Source organism: Triticum urartu, unplaced genomic scaffold, assembly GCF_003073215.2.
Source record: "Triticum urartu cultivar G1812 unplaced genomic scaffold, Tu2.1 TuUngrouped_contig_4510, whole genome shotgun sequence".
Lineage (NCBI taxonomy): Eukaryota > Viridiplantae > Streptophyta > Magnoliopsida > Poales > Poaceae > Triticum > Triticum urartu.
This window is the reverse complement of record NW_024115104.1, coordinates 7956-23104: the sequence shown is the minus strand read 5'-3', so window position 1 is coordinate 23104 and position 15149 is coordinate 7956. Positions and strand designations below refer to the sequence as shown.

The 15149-nt window shown below is 42.8% G+C and overlaps 1 pseudogene; it reads right to left on the bottom strand.

Annotated features, from left to right (window-relative positions):
* Positions 1–11519: 11519 nt before the first annotated feature.
* LOC125527933 lies at positions 11520–14255 on the bottom strand (annotated as a pseudogene).
* Positions 14256–15149: the final 894 nt, after the last annotated feature.

The window sequence follows — 15149 nt, the reverse complement described above, 5'->3', positions numbered from 1 at the left end:
TCTTTCTCATCATATCAATCTCCATCACTTTATTATTTACTTTGCTTTTACTTTTTACTTTGCATCTCTATACCAAAAATACCAAAAATATTATTTATCATCTCTATCAGATCTCACTTTCGTAAGTGACCGTGAAGGGATTGACAACCCCTAAGCGCGTTGGTTGCGTTGATCTATTGTTTTTCTGTAGGTACGAGGGACTCGCACGTAGCCTCCTACTGGATTGATACCTTGGTTCTCAAAAACTGAGGAAAATACTTACGCTACTTTGCTACATCATCCTCTCCTCTTCGGGGAAATCCAACGCAGTGCTCAAGAGGTAGCAGGTAGCGGCGGCGGAGCGTGTGGTGGGTGTTCCGTGCACACCCACAAGGGATGCCACGCGCACTACACTACGCCTGGGACTGTGCCGCCGCCGCGGTGTAGCCTCCTAGCTGGAGCTGTCCTCTGATGACGGCGGAGTGGCTGAGCGACGACGACGGACCGGTGCCATTGGCGATAGTGGGAGAAGCAGATGAGATAAGCTACAGGGAGGGAGGGGAAAATGCGACGCTGGACTCGCCGACCGTGAGGGTTTATATAGTAGGCTGGTAAGCATTGGGATTTTGGGGATTTCAACGAGTCGGGCGGGAAGCTTGCGCGGGGACGGGCTCACCATCGTTTGGCTAAAAGAACGCCCCCGCGCGCTGCTCAAGCTTGCGCTCGAAGCCGTCTACAGCTGCGGGGTGACAAGATGTGTGAGAGGAGGACGAAAGGACACGTACACATACGGTTAATAAAAAAACTTTTGTGATTTAATTACCTACTGTACCCCCGTCCTGATTTATAAGTAGTATTTAACTAATAAAATACGAATGCATGTCGCCAAAGATTTTATCGTTGGATTTGTATTTGAACATAGTTTCCAGTTATATAATTTTTGTAACATGCATTAACATTTTGTTGGTTAAATTTAAGGTTCTATACCAGCAAGTGTTTGCCCACAACACACATCGCTTATTCCATCACAAATAGCTCGGATGGATCAACTATATGCCACGTATCGCACACGCAACTCTAATCTAATTCGTGCTTGATGTCTCCAACATTGCTCGCACAGTTCGTTTTATTTTCCACGTATCACTGTGTCGGCCTCTGCTCGCATCCCTCGACAAGCTCTGCTCGCATCCGTCAGTGCGCTCTGCTCGCGTCCGTCAGCACGCTCGGCTTGTGGACAGCTTTTACTTATGTGTTCAACTGCTTTATGCATATATATGGTTAATCGCCATTGAGGCGACCGCGGAGCACTCTGCTCGCGTCCCTCCGCACGCGCTCTGCCAGCGGTTGGGCCTGCGCACAATCACGTCAGGGGCACCATATGCATAGGGTTGCACCGCGCGTGTTGCCACACGATGCAATTACGTGTGTCACGATGGAGTTATGCGCTACAAATTAGAACTGCCATCAGGGCGTGTTGATATTCCAGGCCGTCCGGCTTCCCCTCTAATTCTCGCGGCCATTATAAGCTTAGTCTCTTCAACCTTTCGATCACGCCCCACAACACAACAAGCACACCCACGACGACACATAGAGAGGGGATGTCTAGCGGCGCTCCAATAGAGTTCGGCAAGCATAAAGTGGAGACTCACGCGAGGAAGACGGATGTCTTGGTAGTGTACACCATCGACCCGGCCGTGTTGGACGACTACATCAACACCGTTCAGTAGTTGATTGCTCGAGACAAGTACAAGGTGGTCGGCATCGACCTCCAGTACACCGCCGGTCGTCCCAACATTGATCAGAAGGTTGGTGTCGCCCAGTTGTGCGTGCACCATCATGTCCTCATCTACCACTACTACATGGCCACAGAGCCTTGCGACCGTTTCACCAGGTTTGTCAATAGCATCGACTACGAGTTCGCTACGGTGGAAACCACCGACGATGTAAAAGCGCTCAGGGTTACGGGCTTGGCCTGCGCGAACTTTGTTGAAATTCATGAGCACTACAGGGTCTAGGGCAGCACGAAGAAGTACTCCCTGGTTGAACTTGCCTCGGCCATCATTGACCCATACTACGAAAAGATGAAGCAGGATGCCAATAGAACAAGTCCCGTATCCTGGCACGGGGCCTGGATGCGGCAACTGGATGAACCTCACCTCAGGTTCACGGCCAAGAGCATGTACACATGCTACGAGATGCACAGGCGGATCGTTGACATGAGGAAGTGCCTCATTACCCAAATCGACGAGGCTGGATTGAGCCACAAGCAGAGCAAGCATCAAAAGTAATAGATGATGATTAGATGATCGTTTATCCTAGTTAATCATGCATGTAATATATAGTTTACTTTGGTGTGTGAAAATGTCATGTGTAGAGTAGCCACCAATGTAATTATGCATATAATAGTTTACTTTGGTGTGTGCAAATGCCATGGTTGTAGTAGCCACCTATGTGAGTGGATGTTTAATTTGGTTATGCAACCATGTCCTTATAAGTGTGTATATATATGTTGTTGTTCTGTATGCAATCCCATCGCACAACATACATGTCTTATTAGCAGCAATCGTCTGTGTTATTATCGGTCTTCGCACACATTTCTGATTACAGACCTGTTTGCCGCGTATCACACACATCTTGTTATATTGAACCGTTTATGTTCTATTGTCTCAACGCAAACAGTTCATCCGAGTGAACCGCATGCCGTATATTGCACACACCTTAATCTGGCTGACCATTTCTTTTGTGTTGCCTAATCACAAATAGTTCATCTGAGTGAACTGTATGTTGTATATCGCACACACCTTCATCTGGCTGCCCATTTATTTTGTTTCGCCTCATCGCAAACAGTTCATTGAACTGAACCGTATGCCCCTCATCCCACACGCAACTAAATTCTGAACCGTGTTTGATGCATCCGTCATTGCAAACGTTTTGCATCTTTTTTGACGGTTTTTACACCACCGTTTGCGATTATTGCATTGCACACAGTTTCGTCAAAGGGTCTCTGATCTTAGTGTCACGTTAGCAGCGTCCTGCAGTAGTGAGCGATCGATGTGTGGAGTAATAGTAGTAGATGCAGGAAGGAGTCCGTCTACTTAACAAGGACATGATGCATATATTCATTATCATTGCCTTGGATATCGTCATAACTTTGTGCTTTTCTATCAATTGCTCTACAGTAATTTGTTCAGCCACCGTATTATTTTCTTTCAAGAGAGAAGCCTCTAGTGAAACCTATGTCCCCAGGTCTATTTTCCATTATACATTTTCACATCTATAAACCAAAAAATCCAAAAATATCTTGTTGCAATTTATTTAATTTTATCTTGTTTTACGTTTTAGTAATCTTTTATATCAATCTCTACCAGATCTCACATTTGCAAGTGACCGTGAAGGGATGGACAACCCCTTTATCGTGTTGGGTGCAAATGTTTGATTGTTTGTGCAGGTGCATAGATTGGGGACTTGCTTGTATCTCCTAGTATACTGGATTGATACCTTTGTTCTTAATTGAGGGAAATACTTATCTCTACTTTGCTGCATCACCCTTTCCTATTCAAGGGAAAAACCAACGCAAGCTCAAGAAGTAGCACCCGACAAAGTAGAAGGGGATGCTTGGTTGATGCAGATAGAACTAAAGAGAGAGAACCAGAGGAAACCATCAAGGGTGACAAGGTCAAGGAAGTCGCGGGAGATCAAGTGACGAGAGATCAAGGCTCTTCCAGCAGTAGAAGATGAAGACATCCTTAAACCTTACTATGATCATCTTACCCCTACTGAAATTGAAGCTTTCAAGGTCATTGAAATAGTTCGTGTATAAAATAAATTTCTCACTCGTGAAAATATTCTGTTGCAAGAGCATGTCATCGCCCTCTGGAGCATCATTCGTAGATTGGAGTACCTCATGAGCCTGAAGTGTAACACTGCCTCATCTACACCACCACCTTCTTCATCACCAAAGGAGACTTGACTACACGGTATGGGCACTCCCCTTGGCTTGTGCCAAACTTGGGGGAGATGCCTCGGTATCGTATCACCACCACTATCTTTGCCTTTATTTATCTTAGTTCAATCTTTAGTCATATTTTGAATTAGTTGAATAAAAATTTAGTTCAAATCTTTTGTTTTTGAGTGCTTGCTTAGTGATCTATCTATCTATGTAATTTTGTGCGAGATATATAATAAAGAGTAGTTTGAGTTTTGTTTCTTTACTCGTTTGTTCCAATAAAAAGAAAGGAAAATAAATGAAAAGATCATATGCTAATCTTATGGTAAGTAATGACATCACATAAGGAAAAGTATAAGTGGTAAAATTTATTAGAGATTGACAAACATAGCATTGGTGAATGATGCAATTCATTAAAGAATTAATAAGGAAAGTGAGGATTCACATGCAAACACACTATCTTGGACATCTTTTATGATTGTGAGACCCCATTAAATATTATGTGTCAAAATTGTTGGCGTTGGACAAGGAAGACAACATAATGATTTATGTTTGTTCATATCCACATAGAAGTTATATTGACATAGATCCTTCAACATGTGATGCTTGCTCAATATCTTTGCTAGCCAAAAATTCCACAGTAAGTAGAGATACTACTTGTGCATCCAAAACCCCTTAAACCTAAAAGTTTGTTCGAGAGTCCACCATACCTACCTATGGATTGAGTAAGATCCTTCAAGTAAGTTGTCATCGGTGCAATAAGGCAATAAAAATTGCTTCTAAATGTGTTGGATCATTTAGTGTAAGAGAAAATTGAGCGTTGTACGAACTTGTGATGGCAAAATAATAAAAGCGATAGACTGCATAATAAATGTTGCTATCATAAGGGGCAATATAACGTGACGTTCTTTTGCACTAAGAGATTGAGCATACAAACAAAAAGCGCATGGCAGCCTCTGCTTCCCTCTGTGAATGGCCTATCTTTTACTTTTATGCATTTACTTTTATGTAAGAGTCAAAGTATCCTTCCCTATTCCTTTTTATTTTCTCTTTTTGCAAGCATCATGTGGTGAGGAAAGATCTAGGCACATATATCCAGTTGGATATGAGTGGGCATGAGTTATTATTGTTGGCATCACCCTTGAGGTGAATATGTTGGGAGGCGAAACTATAAGCCCCTATCTTTCTATGTGTCTGATTGAAACTTTTTGTTCATGGGTATGCTGTGAGTGTTAGCAATCAGGTTAAATGATGGTTGAGTATGTGGACTTTCCTAAAGGCTCCGGTACGTGACTCTTCCTGAAAATATGATGAATTGTAGTTGCAAAGTTGACTGAGAACATAGTTTGTTGGTTTTCAATAAGGTTTATATTTTATACTTCAATGTTCTGATGAATTGTTACTTGTTCATGAGAAGTTATATGATAAGAGTTGTGTGATAAAGTTTTATGTCAAAGTTCTTTTCTGTCATAATAATAAGCATGATGCTTCCATGTCCGTATTTTGTTTCTATCGACACCTCTCTCTAACCATGTGGACATGTTTTTCGATTTCGGTTTTCCCTGAGGACAAGCGAGGTCTAAACTTGGGGGGCTGATATGTCCATTTTGCATCATGTTTTCCTACTGTTATTTATAATGTTTTTATGCATAATAATGCTTTATGGAGTAATTCTAATGCCTTTTCTCCCATAATATGCAAGGTTTACACAAAGAGGGAGAATGCTAGCAGCTGGAATTCTGGACCTGAAAAAGCTATGTTAGAGTTACCTATTCTGCACATCTCCAAATGAGCTGAAAATTTACGGAGAATTGTTTTGGAATATATAAAAGTACTGGAGCAAATAACTACTGGAGGGGCCATGCCCTGGTGAGCACAAGACACCAGGGCGCGCTTGGGCCCCAAGGCGCACCCCGGTGGGTTGTGCCCTCCTCAGCCCACCTCCGGTGTCCATCTTCTGGTATATAGGTCATTTTGACCTAGAAAAATAAGGATTAGACTTTCGGGATGAAGTGCCGCAGTCTTGAGGCGGAACTTGGGTAGGAGCACTTTTGCCCTCTGGCGGAGCGATTCTGCCGGGGGAACTTCCCTCCCGGAGGGGGAAATCGAAGCCATCGTCATCACCAACAACTCTCCCATCTTTGGGAGGGAAATCCCCATCAAAATCTTCAAAAACACCATCTCCTCTCAAATCCTAGTTCATCTCTTGTGTTCAATCTCTGTACCGGAACCTCAGATTGGTACTTATGGGTGACTAGTAGTGTTGATTACATCTTGTCGTTGATTACTATATGGTTTATTTGGTGGAAGATTATATGTTCATATCCATCATGCTATTTAATACCCCTCTGATCTTGATCATGATTATCATTTGTGAGTAGTTACTTTTGTTCTTGAGGTCACGGGAGAAATCTTGTTGCAAGTAATCATGCGAATTTGATATGTATTCGATATTTTGATGATATGTATGTTGTGATTCCCTTAGTGGTGTCATGTGAACATCGACTACATGGCACTTAACCATATTTGGGCCTAAGGGAATGCATTGTGGACTAGTTATTAGATGATGGGTTGCTAGAGTGACAGAAGCTTAAACCCTAGTTTATGTGCCACTTCATAAGGGACCGATTTGGATCCAAAAGTTTGATGATATGGTTAGATTTTATCTTAATATTTTTCTCATAGTTGCGGATGCTTGCGAAGGGGTTAATCATAAGTAGGAGGTTTTTTCAAGTAAGAACAACACCTAAGCACCGGTCCACCCACATATCAAATTATCAAAGTAGCGAACATGAATCAAGCCAACATGATGAAAGTGACTAGATGAAATTCCCGTGTACCCTCAAGAACGCTTTGCTTATTATAAGAGACTGTTTTGGCCTATCCTTTGCCACAAAAGTATTGGGCTACCCTGCCGCACTTTATTTACAGTTACCGTTACTTGCTCGTTACAAATTACCTTGCTATCAAACTACTCGTTACCGACAATTTCAGTACTTGCAGAGATTACCTGGCTGAAAACCACTTGTCATTTCCTTCTGCTCCTCATTGGGTTTGACACTCTTACTTATCAAAAGGACTACGATTGGTCCCCTATACTTGTGGGTCATTAGTTCTCGCCGTCGATAACGATTCGCTGCCTCCAGATGGGCCATGGTGTGAGAAGAGCTGGCATGGCCAGGCCCTTGCGATGGCCAGTGGGGATTCCGTGATTGCCGTCGTGCATCAAAGGAGAAACTCCTCATTGCTGGAAGGGGGGGTGGGTGGTAGTTGATACGTCTCCAACTTATCTATAATTTTTCAGTGTTCCATACTATTATATTATCAATCTTGGATGCTTTATATGCATTTATATGCTATTTTACATCATTTTTGGGACTGACCTAATAACCCAGTGCCCAGTGTGAGTTCTTGTTTTTTGCTTGTTTTTGACTTTTCAGATATACTATATCAAACGAAGTCCAAACGCGATGAAACTTTACGATGATTTTTTCTGGACCAGAAGGGACCCTAGAAGGTACGGGAGTTGACCATAAGAGCTACGGGTGAGCCACAAGCTCCTTGAGCTTATGGGCCCACCATAGCACCTTGACCTAATTCCACCTTTATAAATTCAAAAATATTCCCAACCCAACAAAGAGCCACCCAAAACACTTTTTTCGCCACCGCAAGCTTCTGTTCTTCCACAATCCCATCTGGAAGCCTTTTTCGATACTCTGCCGGAGGGGGAATCGATCACGGAGGGCTTCTACATCATCCTTGCTGCCTTCCAATGATGCCTGAGTAGTTCACCACAAACCTATGGGTCCATAGCTAGTAGCTAGATGACTTCTTTTCTCTCTTTGATCGTTAATACCATGTTCTCCTTGGTGTTCTTGGAGTTCTATCCGATGTAATCTTCTTTTGCGGTGTGTTTGTTGGGATCCGATGAATTGTGGGTTTATGATTTGAATATTCATGAGAAGTAATTGAGTCTTTCATAAACTTTATTATGCATGATTGTTATAGCTTTGTATTTCTCTCCGATCTATCTGTTTGGTTTGGCCAACTAGATTGAGTTATCTTCAGTGGGAGAGGTGCTTTGTAATGGGTTCAATCTTACGGTGCTCTATATCCCAGTGACAGAAGGGGACAAGACACGTATTTGTATTGTTGCCATTAATGGTAAAACGACGAGGTTTATTCATATTGATCTACGTCATGTCATGTTTATTCATATTGATCTACGTCATGTCATCTTACTTAAGGCGTTACTCTGATTTTATGAACTTAATACCATAGATGCATGCTAGATAGTGGTCAATTAGTGGAGTAACAGTAGTAGATGTAGGCAGGAGTCGGTCTACTTGTCTCGGATGTGATGCCTATATACATGACCATTGCCTTGAATATCATCATAACTATGTGCTTTTCTATCAATTGCCCAACAGTAATTTGTTCACCCACCGTATACTATGTCTTCGAGAGAGAGAGAAGCCTCTAGTGCAAACCATGCCTCCCAGGTCTACTTTAATCATATTATAAAATTCAAAATACCTTTGCTGCAATTTTATTTCTTTTATTTTCTTTTGTAATTTATCTATCTACCACTACAAGATTTGATCCTTGCAAGTAACGAGTTCAAGGGGATTGACAACCCTCTTGCCCGCTTTGGGTGCAACTATTTGTGTTTGTGTGTGTTGGTGCTGTTCACGAGACTTTGTGTGATTCTTCTACTGGTTCGCTTGGTTCTCACTGAGGGAAATACTTATCTCTACTGTACTGCATCTCCCCTCCTCTTTGAGGAAAATCCCAACGAAGCTCACATATAGCAGTAACACACACCCAGGCCAACACTTTGTGTCAAATCTATCTTGTGAAGGGAAGCCGATGATGATATGTTGCATAGTTTCATCTGCTTGGTTGCATAGGGCCGGCGTAGCAGTCGTTGTGTGGCAGGCCGTGCTAGGCAAACAAGTCTTACGGCGGTCCAACAACGATCGAGGTCGGCAAGCCAGGTGAACATCATGACACGAAGGGGGCCCAACATCTCCACATAAGGTGCAAGTAGGGGGTTGCGGTAGACCCGGCGAACAGAGCCCGATAGCAAGATCTGCCGGAGTATTTAGCGTTGGCGGTCCATCACGAGGCTAGGTAGTCAGGAGAGCTGGAGAGGGAGTGGCATCTAGGGGGATAGGTAGTTAGGAACCATGAAAATCAGGTGAGGGAGAAGAGTTTTGTTGGCGAGAAACGATTCGTACACTGCAGCTTGTACTGGGTTCGTAGATTTAGAATTTCTCGTTGTTTTTGGTTTTGGTTTTATCACTGTGGAATTGGCCGGACACTGTTTCATCGCGCCTTGAGATGTCACCGCACTATTTTTTTTAACACAGTACAATCGAAGTCCTTGACATACACGAGTATACACTCACCCATATGTACGCATGCACACATAACCTATTCTATAAGCACCTTCGAGAGACTGGGCCGACATAGCATATTAAGATTGACGAAGTCATCACAGATGCCGGAAAAATACAAACACCAATGTCAAGTTTAGAATTTGAATCCCAATTGGCTTGGATATCACTGTCATTTTAACTATCCAATCACAGATTAGTTCGCGATGTCACCGCGCTGTTGGAACATAAAGAGCAAACTAGAAACAAGAACATAGTTCATGGGAGGAGAGGATTCCTGCTTCGACGGTAAATCATTCAATGGATCACGTCACAGGCTAGCCGTGTGATAATCCAACCCGATCGAATTAGGACCAAGCGCAACTTAATTATTATTACTTTTACACACACAAAACACTAGAGCTATGTATCGCTCAAGGGCGTCCTATGTCTCACTTATAGCATAGCGAGAAGAAGGGAACCCTTGCGTCAGTGCGAGATGGACCGACCCAGGTGCGCTGGAGGCCACAACCCTCGTATTGTTTCTATTTTTTGTTCATGTTTTCGTTTTTGTTTTTGATCCATTTTTTAAAGTTCCAAATACTCTAAACATACATATATTAAAAGAATCGTACACGCATCTGCCCCCACGTCGTCCCCCAGAGGTGACACGGGCGGATCCTCAATCTCGCCGCCACCGGTCCCTCCTCCTTCGCCCCTTCCCTTGCCGCCGTCGGTAGTCCCTGCCGGACGAAGCCTCGGCGTGGGTGGGCGGCGGTGGGGCCACACCACTTCTCCTTCCCCTCCCTCACTCCCCACGCTGCTCCTCCCGAACCCTAGCGCCTGAGATGCGCCGCCGCCGGTTGTCCCTACTCTTCGTTTCGGGAGGCCGCCGGCCTGGAGCTCGTTGTCCGCGGCGAGGTAGGCCCGCTTCTGGCCACGCCCGTGGTGCGGGGCTACCATCCCTCCAGCTCGTCCCTACGCACATACGGCTGGAGGTCGGGTCGTTGATCCAGAGGGGCTACGACTACGGGGGCTGGCCTGTACTGCCCGTCCAGGGAGAATGGGGCTGGTTGCTGGCGGGATCTCATGTCTCCCAATACAATCGGCCAGGCGATGGCTCTCGTGGTCTTCGCGTGAAGTCCTCGTTCTACCTGTGATCAGTCCTCTTTGATCTAGCCATTGGTGAGTTTCGGACATCTCCTTCGAAGGAAGACAAGGACTGGCGTATATGACGTTCTTTGGACACCATGATTAGATAAGGGTCAGTCGTGTACACTCGTAATAAAAACACAACCAGCTTCATAGGGATATCGCGAAGCTATATTTTTGTTAACACCTTGGAACATATCTACTTCAAGATTTCCAAGGGATCAACACATGTAGAGAATGCCATGGTATGATTGGAGGACCTGCAAGTGGTGGAAGCGGGGTCTTGGACACGATGAAGACTTTGCTTCACATGCAGTTGTTTAGAATTGGCTTGCAGGATATGGACCGGGCATGAGTTCCTGTGAGCATGGTGGTAAGTGACTTGTAGTAGTAGCCTCTGCGAGTGGGGGGCGGTAACATTGGATGACTTCTTTGTTGGTGGTGCTCTTTTGAGTACCGAGTCGTGATTTCCAAGGTGAAAACCCAAGGTTTGGCCTTTATTGGTTGTGCCTTATAGTGGCCTTGTTGAAGGCATTGTTTTGGAAACGCGGTCTTTCTCTAGGGTGAAAACCTATGATCTTTGATCGGGCAACGACAACGCTTGTGCATTGTTTTCTTTCTGGAGGCATTGCTTTTGGAGAAACTTCTTTCTAATCCAGGTGTTGTCTTTGGTGGTGGTTAGAGTGCTCCTACAGTGAGTTACTGATCACCATGGTGGTTTTTTTCTCTTATTATTTTGTTTTTTTGTCTATGTTTATCCTGGATGTTCTTAGGCATCTTGTTGGTGCAGAGACTGGGTGTAATTGATATCTACTTGATATTAGTATATTTCCCTTTAAAAAATATTAAAATAATATTCTAGATAATTTTTTAAAATATAAATCATGCATTTGAAAATTTTGAAATGTATATAGAAAATTGACAGAAAATTATACAGTGTGTGTGAAAAAGTTGATCATTCATTTAAACATATTAATCAAGCATTTAAAAAAATGTTAAACATGTGTTTCATAATAACAATCAAGCATTTGAAAAATATTACTCCCTCTGTTCCGAAATGTAAGTCGCTGGGGAATATGTTCCGACCAGGTGAAAATGGGCAAATGGACCTTTATGCCCCTAGTTCAAACTTTGAATCAGCCCGTTTTCTTCCTCGGCGTCTTCCGCCTCCGCCCCCCGCCCTCCACTTCCGCCTCCACCCTTTCCCAGGCGCTCCTCCTCTCCCACGCCAAGGAGCCCCTCCTGGCCCGCGCGTGCCCAGGTGGTGCTCTGCTGTCGCCCGCTGGTGGAGGTGAGCTGGTGCTCTGCTGCCGGCCGCTGGTGGTGGCGAGCTGGTGCTCTGCAGCCGCCCACTGGTGGAGGCGAGCTGCCGCCTGCACGTGCCCATGGGTTGTTCCTCCCCACGCACAGGTGTTGCTGCCGCTGAAGTCCTTGCCGCTGGACAGAAGCTGCTCCAGCCGGAGTTCTCAATTTTGCTCGCCTAGGTTCATCTCCTCGCCCAGTACTCGCTCTGCATCTGAGCAAACAATTTGATGATCATAAACATGTTGTAATCATTTGTCCTGAATAATTGCATGCAGTACAATCTTGGAGTAATAATGAAATTTAACACTGAAACTGAACAGTGATATTGAACAGTGAAAGATGAACACTGAGTAGAACATGTACTGTCAATACAGGTTTGGAACGGTACTGTCAATAGAAAAGATGAACAAGTACTGTCAATTTAGAACAGGTTTGGACTTAGTTTCATCAGTACTCCAAATCATTAGGAGTATGAATTAACGGGCAGAAATAATTGCTACTCTCATTTAAGGTAAAATTGAGTAGGAATAGGAGTAGGAATATCAGGAAGGAGTAGATCATGGCCTTTGAAAATTTTACCCCAGCCTTACTTTGAACTCACTCTCATTTCTGTACTTCATTATTCCTATAAGAGGGTCACTTTCACATGTAACTTGAGATGATCAAGTAAACTGTGCACATGTCTATTTTTATTTGAATCTTCAGAATGTCCAAACTTTTAAACACTATGGTATGACTGAACAATCTAAATTTTTTGACATAATTTGATGTAAATATAATAGTCCAGTCATTCTTAGTATGCAAATCTGCAGTTAGTGCTTCGAAAAAACACTATGGGAAATGACTTGAATGGAGAAATGTTGAGATACCAACCTACTAGCTGAAAGTGCGGCATGCCGGCATGAGAGTGACTGATACCCACACACATCTTTTTTCAATAGCCCTTCTTTAAAACAATCTGATGGAAAAAAACATTCAAGGTCACAAGTCATATTACTGTAGCGCTCATATTACTGTAGAAGAGAGAAGAGAGAGAAGAGAGCAAGAACAGAGCAAGAATATGGAGGGCACAAGAGGAGTATACTATAGTAGCTCTCTTGTTGCAAGTCCTACACTAAACTACTAAAACTATTGCTTGCAAGTCCTAACATAACAGCAGCAATCATCATCAGTACTCCAAGTATCCAAGATGGAGTAATTAACAGAAAAAGTAAGATAACCTAACAGAGCAAGTTGGAGTAATCCAAGAAAATTAATTGAAAATTGCTGAGTAGTGTTGTGTGCAAGTGCAAGTACTCAAAATTTGTTTGAGTAGCAAATCCTGGAGTACCGGAGGACTCCAAGTTAAATGTACTCGAAGCAAATTAAGCAAATGTACTGTCATTAGTTTTCATTCCATTCTGAAAACTACTCCAGTTCACAAATTAAGCAAATCTTGGAGTATTGAAGTACTCCAAGTTAAATGTACTCCAAGTAAATTAAGCAAATGTACTCAAAGAAAATTAAGCAAATGAACTGGAGTAGAAATAAATTCTGAATATGTTCCGGTCACAAAAGAACTTGGCAAGTTGTTTTTATTCCATTCTGAATATGCTCCAGTCACAAAAGAACTTGGCAAGTTGTTTTTATTCCATTATGAATATGTTCCTGTCACAAAAGAGTTGGCAATTAGGCGCCCAATTAACTTGGTGATGCATGCTAAACTTAAGAACCATCATCAGTTGGTACACACACCAGTTCAAATTACACATGATTCAGTATGCTGCTACTCCAAATATTAGTTTGCAAATTAACAGTAACAGTACTTCAATGGAGTACAATTGCTACTCCAAATTAACAGTGGGTCCTTGCTAAGCATATTGTACTCAAATTAACAGTAGAACTCAAATTAGCAGCAGCATTCGTAGGTGACAACAGAACACAGCAACAACATTCGTACGAGTAGAAAATGAACACGTACTGGTTCAGATTGAAAGAGCAGCAGCTCGAAGCAGAGCTCGGCAGCGACAGAGAGCGTAGCTAGCGCCCATCTTGCTGCCGGTCTTCCAGGCCTGGGAGGACTTCTTGCTGCCGCCGATGCGGGGGATGCTGGCGAACTCGTTGTCGGTGAAGGCGGCGTCGTTGCTGGCGAACACTGTGCGAGCGCGGGGGCGAGCAGCGAGCGGGCCCCATGGGCGCAGCAGTCGAGGCAGAGGTGGACGCACGAGGCCCCGGCATCGTCGGCGTTCTGGATAAGCTCCCGCAGCGCGGTGGTGCCCTCCGGGTAGTTGGCCAGCACCTCGCGGATGCGCCGCGCCAGGTCCACCCACAGCCCGAAGTCCTCCAGCAGCATCCCGCCCGGATCCATGTCGCTTCGTCGCCGGCGTCGAAGCACGCGGATCCAGCGCCTCCGCCTGCCAGAAGCTCGTCGCCGGCGCCTAAAATATCAAGCTTTTGACCTACGGGTGGTCGATTTCTGGCGGTGGGAACAGAGGGAGTAATTGTGTATAGATTTTTTTGACCATGTATTTAGAAAATGTTAATCTTGCATTAAAAATGTTAATCAAGCATTTAAAAATGTTAAATGTGTGTAGAAAAAAGGTTGACGTGTCATACGAAAAATGTATACAAAAAATATACAATGTGTGTGAAAAACGTTGATAATGTATTTAAAGCATATTAATCAAGCATTTAAAAATGTTAAACAAGTATTTAAAATCCTAATCAAGCATTTAAAAAAGTTAAATGTTTATAGAAAAATGTTGGACATGTATTAAAAAAATGCCAATCTTGCATTTGGAAAATTGTTGATCAAGCATTTAAAAAATGTTAAATATGTATAGAAAAAATGTTGACCTTGTATAAAAAGATGTTAATCTTGTACTTGAAAAATGTTAACAAAGCATTTGAAAAAAATATTAAATGCGTATAGAAAAAGTGTTGACCATGTATTCAAAAAATGTTAATCTTATATTTCAAAAGAGTTAATCAAGTATTGACAAATGATAAAAAATATGTATGAAAAATATTGATGATGTATTAAAAATGTTAAACTTGTATTTATAAATGTTAAACATGTATTAGAAAAATGTTCTTCACGTATATGAAACATACAGAATGAAAAAAATGAAACATTAGACATATGTTGAAGAAATAAAATGATAAAAACAGAGAAAGAAACATATAGAAAACAATAAACCCAAGAAAATAATAAAGGGAAACCGAAGCGTAGCGACGAAAGAAAGATAAGCCATTGAAGAAACAAAAACAGCATAAAAAACAAAAACTAAAGAAAACCAGTGCAATTAAGGAAAATGAAACAATAAATAGGAAGAACCAAAGGCAACCGAGAATGAAACAATAAAAAACTGAAGAAAAAGGAAGAAAAATAACAAACCATGAAAAAAATA